This window comes from Neofelis nebulosa, chromosome 2 (assembly GCF_028018385.1).
Source record: "Neofelis nebulosa isolate mNeoNeb1 chromosome 2, mNeoNeb1.pri, whole genome shotgun sequence".
NCBI classification, from domain to species: domain Eukaryota; kingdom Metazoa; phylum Chordata; class Mammalia; order Carnivora; family Felidae; genus Neofelis; species Neofelis nebulosa.
The window spans coordinates 75,719,798-75,739,829 of NC_080783.1; the positions used below are offsets into that span (position 1 = coordinate 75,719,798).

General features: G+C 42.5%; 1 protein-coding gene across 4 annotated transcripts in view; it reads right to left on the reverse strand.

Moving 5' to 3' along the window:
* The window catches only part of GPD2 (glycerol-3-phosphate dehydrogenase 2), a 220,100-nt gene that overhangs the window by 124,761 nt on the left and 75,307 nt on the right, over positions 1 to 20,032 (reverse strand). The window contains exon 1 of one of the 4 annotated variants that reach the window (XR_009257520.1): positions 15,628 to 15,804. The exons of 1 other annotated variant lie outside the window; for it this stretch is intronic. The gene's annotated coding sequence lies outside the window, so the exon portion shown is untranslated. Of the gene's footprint in view, positions 1 to 15,627; positions 15,805 to 16,260; positions 16,388 to 20,032 lie in introns of those variants that run through there. 2 more of the 4 variants (XM_058715226.1, XM_058715224.1) reach the window with 2 other exon arrangements.

A 20,032-nucleotide genomic window follows, 5' to 3' on the forward strand; every position in this document is an offset into this window, starting at 1 on the left:
GCATGTGATACGCCGAGAGCACAGGATGGTATGCAGGAGTCATAAGTGAGGAGGTGAGGAGACTGAATGGACAAGCAGGGGTACATCTCTAGAGATCTTATATGCCACTCAAAGGATTTTGGCTTTTGTCCAGTAGACAACAGATTGCCAAGGAAGGCTTTTAAGCACATTTATTGGCTGTACACTATGTTATAAAGATTGTGCTTGTCAATTTATACAGGTTATATTAGTCCTTAACAACATTCCTAGTAGGAATAGACAGAATCACATTTGAATTGAAAAGACCATTCTCCCATTCCAAGTTCCCTGGAGCAGTGTTTAGAGATAAACTAAAAGGATGTCAGTCTGCGAGCAGGGAAATCAGGAGACTGGATGTAAATATCCTGACACAAAGTCCTAAGGGTCCAAATTAAACCAAAGACAGTGACAATGGAGCAGAGATCACCAAGACTAAATTCATTTTGGAGGAAAGACTGCTAAGATGATTACCCTCAGAAGCAGCACTCCTTAGCTTCTGTCACATGATGGAAAGCACCTCCCCCAGGGGTTAGACCTCCATCTTGGCTGAGATGACTGATGCTCCCAGCCATTTGTCAGCAGCCCTCAGGCCCCAAGGAGGCCTTTGCACTACAATTGGCTACCACACTATCAGGAGATGCCTTTGAGCTACAGATACTCTGAGGAGGCTTTTCCTCACCCTTGCCACAGGGTCTGCACCCAGCTTCCCCCAAGATACTAGGGGACCAATCTCAGCATGCTCCACAATCCTCTACACTTTGGTCATTACCAGAAGTCCAGACTGCCCCATTTCTCACCTTGTCAGCAGCCCTCCCTCCTTTCCATACCGTCCTCTAGAACTCAAAATCTATCCTTAGCAAAGTCCACAATGTCTCCTTCTCTGAATGTTCTAAAAACATGCAGAAAGCAAGATTTAACCTGAATTTTGAAGGCTGAAGCCTATTAACACCATTTTCCCAGCATCCCATAAAGAAGAGGTTGTTAATACTCTCACATTTAAGTCTGATGTTCAACCACTATGAACAAGGGATGGCTGCACCCATGGCTAAAATACCAAAACATCTCTGAACTGGGTGATAACCGCCCCTCCCCTGGGACCTTGCAATGATTACACAATTTAAGTTAATGTCTGTCTTCACCAAAGCCCCCCATGGGGCTGCTCCAGACCAAAGGCTTGCAAATGTTAGACCCATTCCATTAAAGTTGTAAATACTTTGAGTAACACCTCTGATCCTATCACAAAAATCCCCCAGCCTGAAGATGGATTAAGTGTCTCTCCAAATCACCTTCCAACTTCTCTATCCTCTTTCAAATCTTATCAGTTTTGAAGTTCATGTCATGAGACTTTACCACTCATTATCCCTTGCTATCACTTACCTATCTACTGCAGTTTCCCCTTATTCCCTGACCTTAGTACCTGGCTGTTTCCTTTCCAAACATACCTGTGCTCATTCTTGCTACAGAATTCTACATCTACATGAAGCCCTAGTTTCTACATCGCTGCATCTCTGATGATCTTCTCTTTGACCCTGCCTCAGCCACCCACTCACACTGCCATAACCTCTGGTTTTGGCATCATGATTACTTGCAACAGCTCTGAGATGTCAGCTTCAAGAGTCCCACACTGTGAACGCTACCTTCTCTTTCTCCAGCTCATCTACTCCTCTATTTCCACTCCAACATCTTCCTGGCATTATCTGGCTTTCCAGTCCATGGTCCCTTCAGTTTTTTCCACTATCAGTTACACCCTCACTTCCCTTTCGGTCCAGCTTTGGGTCAAGGTCCTTGACTGTAACCTCTCCCTTACAAGTACTTGTTCCTCTCTTTCTGATTCTTGCCTGGCAAATCCCCAAGTTGGTTAAACGCAACTATTTGCCTGTTCTACACCCCCATCTAACAGCTAAAGAAACTGCCTAGAGAAAAACACAACCACAACTAGCCTCAATTTAAATTCATGACTGGAAAAAAAAAAAAATCGCAGCTGTAAATCTCTAATGGGCAATCCACATTGACCAGTAATCCTATTATATTTCCCCAGGATGTTTCAATATAGCTATTTCAATTCTCCTTTTTTCCAAAATCCATCTTACCCCTCCCTTCTCCAACATCATCACACTCCCTTGGGAAAATAGAAGTGATTAGCAAAGAATTTCCCACTACCTAAACCATGACATATCAGCCTCTGTACCCATTCTTTCCGCATTCTTTTACTATAAATGAAATGACTCTGTTCCTAGTAAGGACCAACCTCTACATTTGTGCCTTGGATCTCCTCCCTTCCTGGTTCTTCAAGCATTGCACTCCAACAATTAACCATCACTCTCTCCTGCCTTCATCAGTTTTTCCTCTCTACTTCATCATTCCATCATTTCGTCTCTATTTCAACTCTCTGGTCCTAACAAATCTTCCCCTAACCAATATCTCCTTCAAAGAACTTTTCCATTCCTCTGCTTCTCTTCACAACAGAAATTTTTGGAAGAGTTGTCTGTAAGCACTCTGCTTCCACAACACAATTCAATGAGCTTCTGTCCCAGCCTCTCTACTTAAACTATATGTCAAATGGTCAAAATCACAAATGACCTAATTTGACCAAACACGATCTCTCTGACATAGTAGAAACATTGCCTTATAAAAATAATTTAAACTCTTAACGCCAGGGACACCACACTCTCCTGGTTTCCCTCCTACCCCATTGGCAACTCCTTCTCTTCTAAATAACATAGGACTCCAATGGCCCCTCTCTCTAACTATACATTCCTAATAGGTAATTCCATCAAGTATCTGATACAAACTATATGCAAATAACTCTTAACTCTGTATCTTCGGCCAAAACCCTTCCATTTATCCAAACTCCATTTATCCAATTGTCTAACTTACACCTCCAAAGGAATGTCTAATAAGTGCCTCACACTTAACACAGCCAAAACAGAATACTTTGTATCTCCCATCAAGCTTTCTTCTCTCCCAAATCTTCCCTTCCCAGTTTATGGCCCAGGTGCACAAGTAAAAAATGTAAGCCTTTGTCCAGATTCTTGTCTCCTGTCTCTAGATAATTATCTATCAGCAAGTTCAGTCAACTAACTCTATCTCAAAAACAAATCCTAAATCCATTCACTTCTTTCCATCTTTAACACAACGCTTGTCCATATGCAATACAATAATTTATAATATATATGTATTTGGTCATTCATATGACCTGTGAGCCACTGTTGCAAATTAATCACACCTAACAAGGAGGTCGTTAGAACCTCCACTCTTTAGCCAGTCGGTCAGAAGCACAGTTAACATCCTGGGATTTACAACTGGTACTGAAATGAGGCACAGAGGGCAGTCTTGTATGCCCAGTCCCTAACCCATGGAATCTGATGCTATCTCCAGGTAGATAGTGATAGAATTGCCTGGTATTGTGTTGGAAGAAACCTCCACACACAAACTGAAACTGGGTCCAGGAATGCTAAAAGACCATACAACTATAATTTCTCAGTTGGACAACCAAAATTCACTCTTACCTGGAGTCCTTCTTCCATCCTCTCCTCCCCTACCTACCACAATCCAGTCTACCTACCTTTAACTGCCTGAACAGTCTTCAATAACATGCATTCTCAATGGGAGCAAAAACACCCACAACGGGACAAAACTGGTCTTGGGAATGAAAATTAAAAAAAAAAAAAAAAAAAAAATCTCACATTACAGTGATTTGTGGTCCTCCAAAGCTCAGCTCTACCCAGAAGAATCCTAAGCAGGCTCCATGCTGTCAGCTGAGAGCCCAACTCAGGGCTCGATCCCATTAACTGTGAGATCATGACCTGAGCCTAAATCAAGAGTTGGACACTTAACCGATTGAGCCATCCAGGCACCCCCCAACAAATTCTTATTCCTTAATATTATGGAATACTAAGGATTGCTAGGGAGCAATTGATTTAAATTTTTAGTTAATTAATTTCAATTTATTTTTTCTTCTTGGAGAGATATAATGGGGAGGGGGGAAGTTGACAGACAGTGCTTTATAGCAAAACCACATTATTTCATTTATCAGCACATGACCTTTGAATGACTTATCTCACCACAGAATAAAATCTAAACGTCTTATCCTGGCTCCTAAAGCCCTATGAGACCTGACCCTTGGTTACTTTTTAAAGATGCTCTTTGGATACTATGGTAGGTTGAATAGTGGTGCCCAAAACCTACCCATATCTCAGACCCTGGAACCTAGGAGTGTTATCTTATACAACAACAACCACAACAAAAAAGACTACAAATGTGACCAAATGAAAGACTCAAACATTATACAGGTAAAATAATTATTTTATAGATTAACTGTTTCCCCAAACATTACATGCAAAAAAAACAGACTAATGAGGGAAATCTCTATTTGAATCAGTTTTAGATATTGAAGGATTACTGTGAATTTCATTAGCTATAATAATGGCATTGTGAGTAGTAGTAAGAAAATATCCATATAGTTAGAGATGCATAGTGACCTCAATGAGGGTAAAAATAACGTGATGTTTAGGATTTGTCTTGGAGTCCTATGGCAAAGAAAAAGAAAAACAAGCGGGATAGGATGAAACAAAGGTAGCAAATTTTTGATATTTAATCAAGGTGATGCATATGTGGGAGTTCATCTTACTATTTTTATCTCTAAATATGTTTCAAAATATGCTTGAAATTTTTCATAACAAATTCTTAAGCAGGCTACAAAATTATACACAAACCATAACCCATTATGTGTGTATAAGAAAATACTATAAAATATTACTAGTGAGGGTGGGAGGGAGGGGAAAGTGGGTGATGGGCATTGAGGAAAGCACCTGTTGGGATGAGCACTGGGTGTTGTATGGAAACCAATCTGACAATAAATTTCATATTTTTTTTTAAAAAAAGTGTCTTGGAAGTTAAAAAGGCAAAACTAAAAAAAAAAAAAATGTTACTAGTGAGTATTTATCTCTGAATTGTGGAATGGCAAAGATTTGTATTTTTTCCTTTGTAATTTTTAGTTATTTTCCAATTTCTCTAAACTAAGTCTGTGTTACTTCTTAAATAAAAAATTAAAAAAATAATAATAACAACAAAGGATCTTGAGATAGTGAAATTATCCTGAATTATGAGGGTAGATCCCAAATGCAGACATATATACCTTTATAAGAGGATAGCAAAGGGGGAGCACTTGGGTGGCTCAGCTGGTTAAGCCTCCAAAGCTCGCACTCAGTGGGTTCGAGCCCTGCATTGGGCTCGGAACCTGGAGCCTGCTTCAGATTCTGTGTATCCCTCTCTCTCTGCCACTGCCCTGCTCGCACTCTGTCTCTGTCTCTCCCTCTCAAAAATAAATAAACATTATTTAAAAGAGAGAGAGAGAGGGAAGCAAAGGGAAATGTGAGGTACATGGGAGAAGAGAATGCAATGTGACCCTAGAAGCAGAGATTGCAGTGATACAGCCACAAGCGAATGAATGCCTACAGCCACTGTCCCGGAGGAAAAGAACAGACTGTCCCCTGGAACCTTGGAAGAGAGCACAACCTGCCAACACTCTGATTTCAGACTGGCGGTACTGATTCTGAACTTCCGGCCTCCTGAGAATCTATTTCTGTTGTTTTTAGCCAATGAATTTGCTATAATTTGTAACAGTAGCCACAGGTAACTCGTACGGCCGCCTCTCACGCTCACCCATTACAGTTCAGGTTTATTTACCTTCTTCTGCCATCAGATTCATCAAGAATCCAATTAGAGTTTGGGCACCAGCTGTCTTCTCAGCCTGGCATGCTCTGTGCCTCATCTTTGCACGGCTAACTCCTTCTGGTCATTCAGGAGCCAGCTCAAATGTCAGCTCCTCAGAGAGGCCTTCCCAAGCCATCCAAATTCAAAATAATCACATAGCTCTCATCATCTCATACGTCTCTTCTATATTTAATCGTTATTATCTTCTTCTCCCCACCCTAAAATGAAACTCTACAAAGCAGAGATCGTACCTGTTTTGTACGCCACTGTAATCTCAACTTGTGGGAAAATGCCTGGCATGTGGTAGGTGAGGGGTACGTTTAACAAATGAATGGATGATATGGAGGGGAGAAGGGATGGCGGTACTCTTCAGTGAGAGGAGAAACAGCATTAGGATGAAGGTGGGGGGAGATGATGAGTCCTAGCTTGACTGTGCGGCATCCAAGTGGAAATGTCTAGACTCTAAATCTAGGGAAGAGGTTTGGTTGGAGATGTTGATTTAAGAATTACTAAAATCAGGGATATGGATGAATGTGGTGGTTCCGGGAGCTTCTACAAGTGAGGACAGGCCCTAGAAACTCCAGTGTCAAGGGGAAGAACCTGGAAAGAGATCAACAAGGAGACGTCCAAAAGAAAAACAAGTTGTCATACTAGCCTAGACAAAATTCAACTTCACAAAGGAGAGAATGAGCAGAATCACAGACATTTCAAGTAATGAGGTCCCGTTGATTTGCTAGTAAGAGGGACACCAATAATCATACAATAGCAGATTCATCTAAGGTAGAAGCCAAACTTCCAACAGCTGTGGAGTGAATGGAAGGTGAAGAGATAGAAAAACAACATATACAAAATAGTATTGGGAAAAACAGCTTGAAAGAGAAAGCGAGCACGTAGCTAGAGGGGAGTACAGGGTAAAGGAACAGTTTTAGGTTTTAGTCTTAATTGTTTTTGTGATGGGAGAATCTTGAGTATTCTTGCAAATATTTTTTAAAAAATTTAATGTTTATTTTTGACAGAGAGAGAGAGAGAGAGAGACAGACAAAGCATCAGTGGGGGAGGGGCAAAGAGAGAAAGAAAAACACAGAATCCGAAGCAGTTTCCAGGCTCTGAGCTGTCAGCACAGAGCCCGACGCGGGGCTCAAACCCACAGACCGCGAGATCATGACCTGAGCCGAAGTCGGACGCCCAAACTGACTGAGCCACCCAGGTGCCCCATCTTGTAAATATTTAAAATATAGATGAACAGGGACAAATTTTATAGAGGAAGGTAGTGAAAGGGACGGGGGATCTGAGTATTGGCGAAAGAACCCACTTTGAATAACTCTACCTCTGACTTGGTAGTTAATGATGGAGTCGATGGATTCAGTTACAGGGAAGATGTGGAAGAGAGACTGAAATATTATGAGTTGACATGATCTCTCTGCTTTCTCAGTATAACAGGATGCAAAGCACTGTGAAGGAAACAGCTTACTTCACAAAAAGCCCACAATCTCTTCTGCTCCCAGCTAGACTACATTTGCCAATCTCCCTTTGCTGGTAAGTGTGACCGTGCACCTGATTTCTGGCCAATGGTATGTGAGGGGAAGTGACATATTCATTACGAGACTAAGTGTTTAGAAAGTGGATATGCTTCTTCTCTTTCTCCTTCCACTAAATGGACACAGTTGAAAACAAAGCCCTAAGGAATGGCAGTCACACAACGAAAGATTCCAGGGTGTGGTGTCTAAACAATCAAGTGGAGGAAAGCCATTCACGGATCAAGACTATGATATGATCAAGAAACAAACATCTGTTGTGCTTGTGTTTTTATCTACTTTCAGATCCTTCCAACAGCTTAATTTGCCCCTAACCACCAACAATCATCTGATAAAGAAATGCACAGGTCGGGTAAAAGGCTCAAAGAAGATGCTGAAGTTTGGTAAAACCATGGCAGGAAATGGGAAAAGATGTGGTCTAAAAACAGGTAAAAGAACGGCCTCATGGCAAAAACTGGAGAATGTGAGTTTGTATGGACCTCCAATTTGCATGACTGCGTTCATTTTCCCAGTAGCATTCACAAACCCAGGTGCAGGAGTGGGAAAAGCAGAGGAGCACCAAGTTGCAGGCTGTTTCCACATCCACTAACACTAAGAAGATTTTAACAATGTCATGGGTTCCTAGAAATCAGATCAAGAGGAATATTACTTTAGGCAGGCATACGGTGCTATGCCTTCAATGTCTGAACAAGTTCAGCATCACTGGTGAAAACTGCTGAACCACAGGGTAAAATATTAGGAAGTGGAAAGTGTTAAAAGGCAAAGTTCAATGAGTCAAGCAGCAGAATCCAAAGTAGCCAAAAGCAGGAAATACATTACAGAAATACCAGAAGGATTATCCCTGGGTTCATTATTTCTTTGCACAGTTTTCAAGGGAGTTTCGGTCATGCCAGAAAACTGTGGCTTTGGGTGGGTCACTTAAGTTCTCTGGAACTGTGTTTCATCACTGATCTAAAAGAGTTTGCTGTTGCTATATGAAATAATGTAAGCAAAGTGCTTAGAACAGAACCTAGAAAATGGTGATTGCTCAATAAATGATACCTAACACTACTATTATTCATAATAAAAAGACAGATTTGGGTTACCTCTAAACCTTTTCCTATTTTACAATTCCATAAATCTATGTTTTTTTACATAAATATCCCAGCTACTTAATGGTGCATTAGGAGGAGGGAAAGGGGTTAACACTAGCAAACATGATGGAAGAAGGAAGTAAAAGTACATGTGTTGCAACAAATCCTATGAGGGTAAGTCAGGGGCCGGGATGCAAAGAGGGCAGCATCCTCCACATGTGAGTGCTACATTGGAGGTCAAAACAAATACAGCCGGAGAGGCTGGGAGTAAGGAGATCCCAAATTTGGAGAAGAGCAAAAGTTAGGTCAAGGGTCCAACAGTGAACAGCATCCACTAGCCAAGACTGGCCTCACCTTAGAAGAGTACTAAAGATACTTTATGCTGTTATGGGCTTTAAATTCATGCAGCCCACCTCCTTTTACAGAGAAAGAAACTGAAGGCGGCAGAAACTGACCAAAGCCACACTGAAGTGGCTATACAATGATTTCAGGGATGCTCAGGTAAACAGCGCTCCCCAAAGATTCCTTCCCCTAGCTCACATAAATGTTACTCAATGTTTTGTCTCTTTAGAATCCAGAGACTTTTGATAAGGTGACAAATTAATTTTATCAATCATCTTTTTATAAATTAATTTTCCAGCTTCTTTTTTAAGAGACTAGATGAGGTGAGCAGGTGGGAGAGAAGGGAGAGATTGATGAAAAGAAGAGAGCCCTCAGTGGATACTAAATGATCTCCTTTGCAGATTCCTCCACTTGTTTTCCTCAGGGATTGGTTTTATAACGTTGGTTCACCTAGAGTGATTTCCTTTCCTCCTCCTAAATACAGTATTTTGGGATATCAAAAGTGCCGGGGCACCTGGGTGGCTCAGTCGGTTGGGCATCCGACTTCAGCTCAGGTCATGATCTCACACTCTGTGAGTTTGAGCCCCGCATCGGGCTCTGTGCTGACAGCTCAGAGCCTGGAGCCTGCTTCGGATTCTGTGTCTCCCTCTCTCTCTGCCCCTCCCCTGCTCATGCTCTGTTTCTCTTTGTCTCAAAAATAAATAAAAACATAAAAAAAATTTTTTTTTAAGTGCCAAATGTGTAAAGAAAAAATAGGAGGCCTGAAGAAGAGAAAGTTGAAACTATCTAGTTTAACTGATTACCTGAACTGCACCTACCTGTGTTATCTTCTGTCCAATCATACCCAACTCATTTCTATCACATGTTTCCTGAGTAACTAAAGGATAAGTGCATTATATAAGGCAATCACTTATTTAACAACTATTTACTAGGCATTCCCCACGTGCAAGGCACTGGGGCTGGGCCTGTGAAGTCTATAAAATTGTGTAAGATCCAGTCCTTGGTCTGCAAGATCTGCAGAAAAGGTAATGATACATTTTCAAATCATTAGCTAATACAGGAGAAAACGGAAGACTTAACAGAAGCATAAAAAAAAAAAAAAAAAAAAAAAGTAGTTGCAGGATTAGGAAATGTACAAAACACTTCTGACCGGGGCAGCGAGGGAAAGCACCATGAACCTCATAGCCAATGGTCAGGACATTCAAGGGTTGGTAAGATTTCAAAATGGTGAAGTACAGAGAAGAGCATTCATATGGAGGCAGCAGTGGAAGTAGGACAGATTTAGGCAATTCCAAGGAGTCCATAGTGGCTGGATCACAGGGAAGGTAAGGATACAACCTTAATATCGGAACACGTTTAGAGAGATCTATGAATTCAAAGACAAATATTTGGAATTTGATCCAATAAGTCAGAATAACCCATGGAAGAGTAGAGCAGAAAGTGATATGATCCAAACAGTTTTGACATTACCACAATGAAACAAACATCCTTTCTTTATCCAGTTTAAATAAAAGGAAAATGGCTTCTAAGAACCTAATACCCTAAGCTATATTATTTTCATCACTTATCAAATACATTTAGAAGTGTGTTGTGTCTTATTAAAATACTAGTGGTATAAAATCTTAGCTAAAAATTTCCTAAAATGTTTACTTTGAGCAGAAACTTTTGTTCATCTTCATATAACCATCTGGCCTTAGCAGCCACTTGTGGATACAAGGTAAGTAATAAAGCTCTCTAAGCATAAGTCACCAAGTCATACTGGGAGGCCATCTCGTTTGATAGTAGCAAATTCTAGAAAATCCATTTCAGAAAACAACTTCTCTGTTATAGTTTGTGGGGTTTGTTTCCCTCTCTATTATAAAACCTTTTTATGGTAGGATAAAAGTGGGCAATCAAATATGAGCTTCCGCAGAGGACATAACACTAAAGAATATGAAGCTTGAACAATCTAAATTTAAGTCATTGTTTAAAAAGCACCCACACTTTAACAGATCTCACTATGAAAAAAATAAAGTAAATCAGTAATAATTTCATTTTGCCAGACAAATAAATAAATGTTCCCAAATAATGATTTAAAATTTTGTTAATACATACATCACAATAAATTTTTAGGTAGGGGGGAAACATTTTCCATTAATTAGTTTTCTCCTACTAATTTTAGTGAACTGACCAAATGCCAGCTTGACCTAATTAAAATTGGAAACCATGTTTTGTCTGCTGCATAAGTCAGAAATCTGATTTTGAAAGAACCAACATAAAAAATTCAGCTGAAAAATGGGAAACAAGAGCACAGATATGATCTAGGAAGAAATATTTAACCCAAAGAGGCAGTAGAAACTCACAACAAAAGATGAAAATCCTGGAAAACAAGAAAAAACAAACAAACCAAAAAAAAAAAAAAAAAAAAAAAACGCAAAAAACAAAAAACATGGTCTCATTCATGTCAGGACACAGAATCAGAGTTCTGGACAAACTCTGACCACAATCATTACCTAAACATCCTCAGGTATTCAAACCGTGGGCTGCCGCGTTTCCTTTTCCTGAAAAGTTCCGGAGATCAATCCCTGGTCAGATAATACAGGAAGAGGTCTACTCTGAAGTTGCTAGAGATGTCTTGGCTTGCCTTAGCCCTGGTCGTTCTCACTGAAGTTGAATATAATCATCTCTCCCTCCTCCTTTTCTTTCCCCCATCATGTCAACAAGGAAATGTACACCATGACCTTTATTAGCTGCTTCTTCCTCTAGAACACAACCTCTGAGTTTTCTTCTTACCTCAAAGGTGATGAATTTTGATGGAATTATCTAAGTATGTGGATGAGCATCTAGAAACACATCAATAATAATCTTCTTGGGGCACCTGGGTGGCTCAGTCGGTTGAGAGTCTGACTTCGACTCAAGCTCAGGTCATGATCTCAAGATTCATGAGTCCAAGCCCTGCATCAGGCTCTGTGCTGGCAGCTCAGAGCTTGGAGCCTGCTTTGGTTTCTGTGTCTCCCTCGCTGTCTGCCCCTCCCCCGCTCACACTCAGTCTTTCTCTGTCTCTCAAAATTAAATAAAAAACATTAAATCATCATCATCATCTTCTTCTTCTTCTTAGTCTAGTTCCAGTCAGTCCTTCCCTATCTCATTAAACAACAATCCTGAAATTAGCCAGTTGTGGAGATCCCACAACTCATGACCAGTAATTTTCTCTGGAAACATCAGATACAAAATATATCCCATTATATACAACTGGAAAGAGTAACAGGCAGGCCACGTGATACATTTTTATGCAAGTGGGTTAAAAGTGGCAAGAATGACGAGTTACAATTCTTAACTCCAATCCCAGGCTTTAAAACTTCAGAGATATAGTGAAAAGTGTTATTTAGTGCACATACAGAATTTTACTGTAGGCTTTTAATACTTTTCCACAGAAAGTTCATTTTTGAAAGCTTAGGGTTGTGCTGGCTTTTTCAATATGCTGAAATACAAAATAGCAAACATTCATGATACAATGCTGACCTCTTTTTTGCTGTAATCTTCAGGAAACTTGAGGTCTCTCTGTAGCTAAAGTGACATTCTCTTCACCACAAAACTGTCTCAACTATTTGAGCCCACATTAATATCTCCCCTCCATAACCACTCAGTTAAAGCCAACATTCTCTCAATGGGTATATGATTATGAGAGATCTTATGCTGGTCCTTAAATGTTTTACATCCATATATTTTACCTTGTTAAACAAACTCTCTCAAAAGCAAGAAAACCATAGTTTTTCTTTTTCTAGCACTTGCTACTATGTAATAATGCTACACAAGCCTACAAAAAACTGCATTCAAGAAGTCAAGAGCTAAATGTACATTTGACCTCTGAACAATGCAGGAGTTAGGGGTGCTGACCCCCTGCACAATTGAAAATCCACATGTAACTTCTGACTTCCCAAAACCTTGACTATTAATAGCCTACTGTTGACTAGAAGCTTTACTGATAACAGAGTTGATTAAAACATATTTTGTATGTTATATGTAATATACACTGTATTCTTATAGTAAAGTAAGCTAAAGAAAAGAAAATGTTATTAAGAAAATTATAAAAAAGGGGTGCCTGGATGGCTCAGTTGGTTAAGCATCAGACCCTTCTGACACTTGATTTTGGCTCAGGTCACGATCTCACAGTCGTGGGATCGAGCCCATGCTGGGCTCTGTGCTGAGCATGCAGCCTGCTTGGCCTTCTCTCTCTCCCTCTCTCTCTGCCCCTCCTCCGTTCATGTGCGCGTGTGCTCACTCTTTTTCTCGCTCTCAAAATCAATAAACTTTTCAAAGAAGGAAATCATAAAGAAAAAATCCATTCACAGTAGTATAATGTATTTATCGAAAAAAATCTGCATAAAAATGGACATACACCGTTCAAACCCAAGTTGTTCAAGGTCAAATGTGTTTTATTTCCGATGTTCTCTCTGAAGTGCTGTTTCTGCACTTAGGGACACCCTTGTGAGTTCTGGTGTTGACAAGCAGAAAGACTCAAGTTTTGAAAAACCTAAGCAGAAACGTCATCACATTAAAAAAATAAAGAGGAGGGGCGCCTGGGTGGCTCAGTCGGTTGGGCGTCCGACTTCAGCTCAGGTCACGATCTCACGGTCCGTGAGTTCGAGCCCTGCGTCGGGCTCTGGGCTGATGGCTCAGAGCCTGGAGCCTTCTTCTGATTCTGTGTCTCCCTCTCTCTCTGCCCCTCCCCGGTTCATGCTCTGTCTCTCTCTGTCTCAAAAATAAATAAACGTTAAAAAAAAAAAATTTTAAAAAATAAAGAGGAGAAATTGGATACTTATCCGGAAAACTGTTTCCTTCTGTAATAAGGGATTCCCACTAACCACCTTCCCCCTTAAGCACCCACACCACAGGAAAGGAGATAATGCCTGGATAATTCAAGCACAAGCAGCAAGAGCTAAATGTTCTATTCTTTGCCCAATTCTTTCCCTTTTGAATACAAAAAGGAAAACATGTAAGAAGGAAGGAAGCTAATATTTTGAAGTCTACCCCCTAACAGGTACATCACTAGCAATTTTACATATGTTATATCATATATTATCCACACTGTGCCAATGAGATAATTGAGGCTCCGTGAGTTTGAGCAGGTTACCAAAGGCTGAAGTCTTGTTTTCTTCTCCCCACTACACTCAGCTAGAGTTTGTCCCACAGTTCAGTCATTCACTGAGAAAATATTTATTGAGCACTTGTTACTAGTCACCATTCTAGGCACTAGAAATAGGAATCTGTGTGAAGCAGACCAACTCTTCTCATGGAATTTACATTCTCGTGATGAGAGACAGAAAACAAATAACCGGACAGAATAATTTCAGAGTTATAATAGTTTGCCAATATGATTTACTTACAATGATAATCAAACCTCTTTAAATAGCTATAATGAGATTAAATAGTTACAAGAACTAAAGGGGGAGGGGATAAAACCCATGACAATTGGTAACACTGCTGCCTTCTTGCCCATTACTAAGCCCTCAATACATCTTTTAATAAATCAGAGAGAGGGAGGGGCACCTGGGTGGCTCAGTCGGTTAAACGTGTCAGACTTCGACTGAGGTCATGATCTCGTGGTCTGTGAGTTTGAGCCCCACATGGGGCTCTGTGCTGACAGCTAAGAGTCTGGAGCCTGCTTCAGATTCTGTGTCTCCCTCTCTCTGCCCCTCCCTTGCTCACACTCTGTCTCTCAAAAATAAATAAACATTAAAAAAATAAAAAATAAATAAATCAGAGAGAGGGAAAACAAAGGATAGCTTTAATAACGCTCAGTTTCTTTACAAAATGACTGTGTGAGATACCAGAATGGACAGCTCCCACAATGTTGTTTGTCAAACTCAAAACACCGCCTCTTATCCAGTTTTTACTAAGGTAACACTGCTTTATTTGAAAAGTTGATTTTTAAAAATCAAGACAGTATTGTAACTTGACACATGTCCTTACGAGGAACACAAAGGCGTTTCAACATCCACAGCATAAAGTTCCCCAGGCTGCACATGGTATCCATTGGGCAATGGCACCCAGCTGTCCCTGTAGAACTCAGGGACCACAGTAGTCAGAAGCAAGCAGGAAGGGCCTGGCCCCAGTGTGGCAATTGCCATTACCGTCCACAGTCCAAAAATACACTGCACATCAAACTTGAAACATATGCAAAATTCTAACAGTTTTGTTTTAAGCAACAAATGGTGTAAGTCACCCGCCCTTCCCTCACCTAATTCTACAAAACTATTTATAAGCTGACCAAATTAACTGTTAGCTGTGTCTACCGCTGCCTCTCATGATAGGTATAATGGGATGTGTAATGTGGGTTGGCCCATGTCACTAAGGCTGTGAGAATTTGGTTGTAAGTTACTCTGAAACTCTCAAGGAAAGCTGTTAGCAAGTGAATGCTCCCGTGCATAAGGTAGAAGGCCGTGTAGACACCAACTGCTGAGAGCAGCACTTCATTCACAGGGCTCTCTCTACCTTTCTGCCAAAGCGCTCTGCAAATCTATTTTTGCTCAGAGAAGCTGAGGGGGCTGTTTTAGGCTCATCGGTGTACACTTCCCATTTCCTCCTGGGACTGTCACACTCCAGCAGCTAAGGTCCTCAACGGAGCCTCAGCCCCCCTTCTAGAATCTTTTCCTCCCTTGCTTCAGAAGGGAGCGCCAATCCTCAGGAGGAGAGCGGCATCCAGAAGCCAAAAGTTTGCCGCAAACTTTCCATGAGATACCAACCCTCGCCCCAAATGAATTACACCCCGCCGCCCGCCAAAATGTAAATACTAACCCCTACTCGAGAATGAGTCCCCCTTCTGTTGCTGGGGAGAAACCCTAAACTCTCTCCCACCCCCCAGCCAACGCCGGAGTCCTAGAGGACTCGCCCGGATCAGAACGGGATTGCTCTCCGCCACGACCCCGGGGGCGCGGGAAGGGGGTCTCCCAGGAAGCACACACCTGAGATGGGTCCTGTCGCGCGAGGGGAGCGCAGGAGCCCCCAGTTCCTCCCGGCGGGGCGGAGTCTCTGCCTCCCCCCGAATCAGAGACTCGGCCCTGATCCTCGCGGCGAGGCGCGCGTGGCTGTCACTCCCGGGCAGCCCGGGCCAGTGCAACCCGCCGCGGCCCCGCCTCCCCGGCGACTTCCTCCCCCCACCCCTCCCCGCTGCCGCTCCTCCTCCCTCCCCTGGGGCTGGCGCGGCGGCCGCGTCCCGCCCGGATTCCTCCCGCCCGGGCCGCTCGGCCCTGCCGGGAAACGCGGAAGTGGAGGCGGGAGCCGGGGCAGAGGCGAAGGGGTGAAGCGTCGCGAACCAGCGGGCGGCGGGCGACCGAGGTCCCCGCCGCCCGATGAACGTGACCTGGCGGGGCCGCGGGGCCGCGGGGCCCGCCGGGTGGGGCGGCGGCGCGCCGAGGCGTTGGCTCTCGCCCCGGGCTGCGGCTCCCGCCCCGCGCCCCGCCTTGCTCGCGGGCCGGAAAGCCTGGGCTGGGCTAGGCCCGGGGACGGTGGGGGAGGTGCCCGGTTGCCTCGGCCCTGGCCACCTGCCCGCGAGAGAGGAGACACCAGCCCGCCTGCTCGCCGGCGGGCTGGCTTACCTGATTTCTCGTCGTCCGCCCCCGGATCTGGCTTCCCCTCCTCGGCAGAAAGGCTTCCCTGGGCCTAGAAACGCTTCTAGGAAGCGGGCGGACCCCTGGGACCCGGCCGTCAGAGCCCAAAGCCCTCGCGCGGACCCCCTCCGCACGCTCTCGACCTCCCGACCTGCCCGCTGAATGTCAGCGCAGGAACCCGCAGGGAAGGCCAAGCCCCGGCGGGCGCCGGGAGGTGGGAGAGGGGGGGATGCCGAGCGAAGGCGCCTCAGGCCCGGCCTCATACAGGTGGGGGGAGGCGCAGAGCCCCGGCAGCGGAGCAGCAGGCTTCCCAGATGCACCCCCTAAAACCGACCCTGCCCACTGAGCATGCCCAGCTTACTTGGAACCACCAGAGCTAAGCAAGCCCAAGTGGACCCAGGGAGGGCGCACATGGGGCTCAAATGGACCCCATATCCTTAAGACCTTTCCTCCAACAACCTCTGGGAGTTTTGCAAAGAAGGTTTCTACCGTGGTGTTGGCAAATACCCAGGGGAGGGTTGGAAAGACCTTCCAAAGGAAGGCAGCCAAATTAGCTTGAACCAAAATCACAGTGCTGGGTTTTTTAAAGCCAATTACTTATTAAGTCATTTACTAATTTCTTTAAGTCATAATTTAATTAAGTCATAACTCTTGTAATTGGCATAAAGTAATGTGTAGATTCATTGGGTCCCAAGCTCACAGTAAATGTCAGGAAACCAGCCTGTCCAAATGGTTCTCAACCTTGGATCCATATTAGAATGGGAAGGCGGGTATAAAATGATCAGTCCCAGGTTCCCACTCCCACACCAAGCTAGATGGAACCTGGAAATCCTTACGTTTAAAACTGGGGCTCTGAAAGGGCAGTGGTGGGAGCCAGCAGCAGCATCGAAGAACTTAATGGAAATACAAATTCTCGGCTTCACTCCCAACTACTTGATCCCTAAACTCTGGGGCTGGCACCTAGCTATCTGATTTAACAAGCTCTTTCAGTGATTCTCTTGCACACTAAAGCTTGTGAACAACTGCTTAAACATTCCCCTCAGGTATTACAGAGAACCCCTGTAACAAAGCACTGTTTCCACATTTTGTTCAAATCCCAATTCTATATCATTTATCTAGACAAGCAACAGGTTACCCAGAAAGGGAATAATCTGGTTGAATTGAAGTGTCAGTCCTGTGTTTCCTTCCCACTAATTCTCCCAGAACGGTTCAGTTCTTGGAAAATGGAGACCACCTATTTCCTTCTGTACCCTGGTATCTACCACAGTGCCTATGACACAATAGATGTTTGATAAGTGTTTACTGATTTGAAATGAATGTTTAGATGAACGATTTGTCCCAGACTCTATTATGTCTACTGTTTATTCCCCCCCACACAAAATCCTGGTCACCTTGCTAGCTAACAAGCCAGTGGGGATTCGGTTCTCAATAACCCATGGCCATCCCTAATGGCCGAAACCAAAGTCAGACTGATGGCATAGAACAGGGGAGAAGGTAGAGGATTTTGAGGAGCTGAGAAAAGTCAGAAGCATCGGACATAATTTCATTTGCCAAAACTGGGGCTAAGAGCGACCAGAGGAGAGCAGAAGGACACTAGGCATCTGCTGGATTTCAGGAAAAGCACCAAAGGAAAAGGTGGATATGGGAGGGCTTAGGCAAGGAGAGACAAGAAACTTACCATCATGAGCCTACCGGTCACTCTGGACCTTCTTTTTCTAAACAACCCACCTCTGGCTCCATATCTCCATCCTCTCTAAATACATCTAATCTCAACCACAGCCTTGAACAAATAATTTTAAAATTAAAAAAACTGTTATTTTTTTAAATGTTTTTTAATTTGAGAGAATTAATGTCAGCAGGGGAGGGGCAGAGAGAGGGAGAGAGAATCCCAAGCAGGCTCTGCACTGTCAGCTCACAGCCCCATGCAGGGGCTCCATCCTACAAACTGTGAAATCAGGACCTGAACAGAAATCAAGAGTCAGACGCTTAACCAACCTAGCCACCCAGGTGCCCCAAAATAGAAAATTGTTATAAAAGTTACTTCCAATTACTGCATAAAACATGGTAATTTGTAAGTATTCAGCATAAATTAGGCATCCACTTGTTCACGACAAAAGTGGCTAAACACTGTTCATTTTTAAAGATAAACACTAGATAATTTCCAAACGCAAAGCTTTACGCTACTCTGCTTTAAGACTCACAGAAACTTACAAAACCCAAAATTATCCTCTGTTTATTCCATCAATACTTTCTAGACCGAATACAATATTAAAATAAATTGTTCCTTTTAGCCTTATACATATCGCTTTAAAACTTAATATACTATTTATGAGTACCCAAAGTAGCTTTCTGCCTATGTCTGCCCCTTTGTCTGACTTATTAGGACAAGAATTCCACTGAAAGTTCAGTTGCTGATTAGGTTATCTGACAGGAGTGTAAATTTCAAGATGCTTAAGCAATTTCTTTTTACTATAAAGATAATTTTGTGGGGAGGAGGGGAATAATCATTAATTTAGGAATTATTATTGCATTAGATCCACCAACAATATATATGTTAAAAAAAAAACCAAACAAACAACCTTGCCTACACACATATATACTTGCCACATCTTCATTTTGCTCATGGAATTAAAACAAAACCAAACAGGTTGAGGGCTAAAAAAGGGAAAAAAAACAAAAACAAAAACAAAAACAAAAACTTAGTGAGGGTATAGGAGGGGAAGCACTCCCCATAAGTAAATCTAAAAACATGAAGTAATTATTTCAGCAGGAAGCAATCTACTAAAGACCAGTATCTCAGGAAAGTTGGAGTCTTAGGTGTTTCTCTGTGTCATCACAAGCATGACTCAGCATTTGGAAGGAACTTGTGTTTACCATCTTTCAGATTAAGGGTGTCAAATAACTTTGGTGCCACCTAACTCTTTTCTTGGGTGCCTAAGAAAACTTCAGGACTGCCATGGGTGTTCGGTCTCACTCACATGGCTACCAAAGTCTGAAAAGCGTTCCCTTTTTCAATTGTTCCTGTTTTACCAAAGCCTGAGTTTGCCCCCCATTAATTTATCTTGCATTTTAGTGTTATCAGATGAATTTAGGTTATTTCCTGGATTCACGTGTAACAAAAGGAACAAGTTCTTCCTTTCCCAACCCTGGAGAGTAGCCTATCTGCTGCAAAGACATCTTAAACACAACTGCTGGGGGTGAACTTTCCCCAACATGGAGGAACCTTCCACTGGTGATACTATTGTCCACCTTTTACAACCATCTCTATATGCTGAGGGTCAACTGTTTCAGTTCCTGCACATTTCTACAGAGAAACAAATTTTCCTCAAGTTGTCACAGGTCACCAAAGTTTATGATAACATTTATGGAATATAAGGATTGCAAGGGGCCATAAATGTTATTAACTCTCACACTTTTGTTTTACAAACAATGAAATCAAGGCCCCACAATATGAAGTGACTTACCTAAACAATAGCTAAACAATAGAGCCAAGATTAAAATGAGAAACTATGTGGTATACAGAACAGTGTATGGGCTTCAAGTCCACTCTCTTCCAAGTTCTTTAACCTAAGTTTTTCAGTCTCCCAGAACCTCAGTTTCTTTATCAGTGGGTACGTTAATAGTGAACATTCACATGGTGTTTATTCTGTGCCAGGCACTAGGCTTAACAAGGTCCACGTAATCTTTAATAAGATTAAATTGGAATAAGTCTGAGTGTTTGGCTTCTTGATTTTGTTTTATTTTTACAAAATAGGGAAAT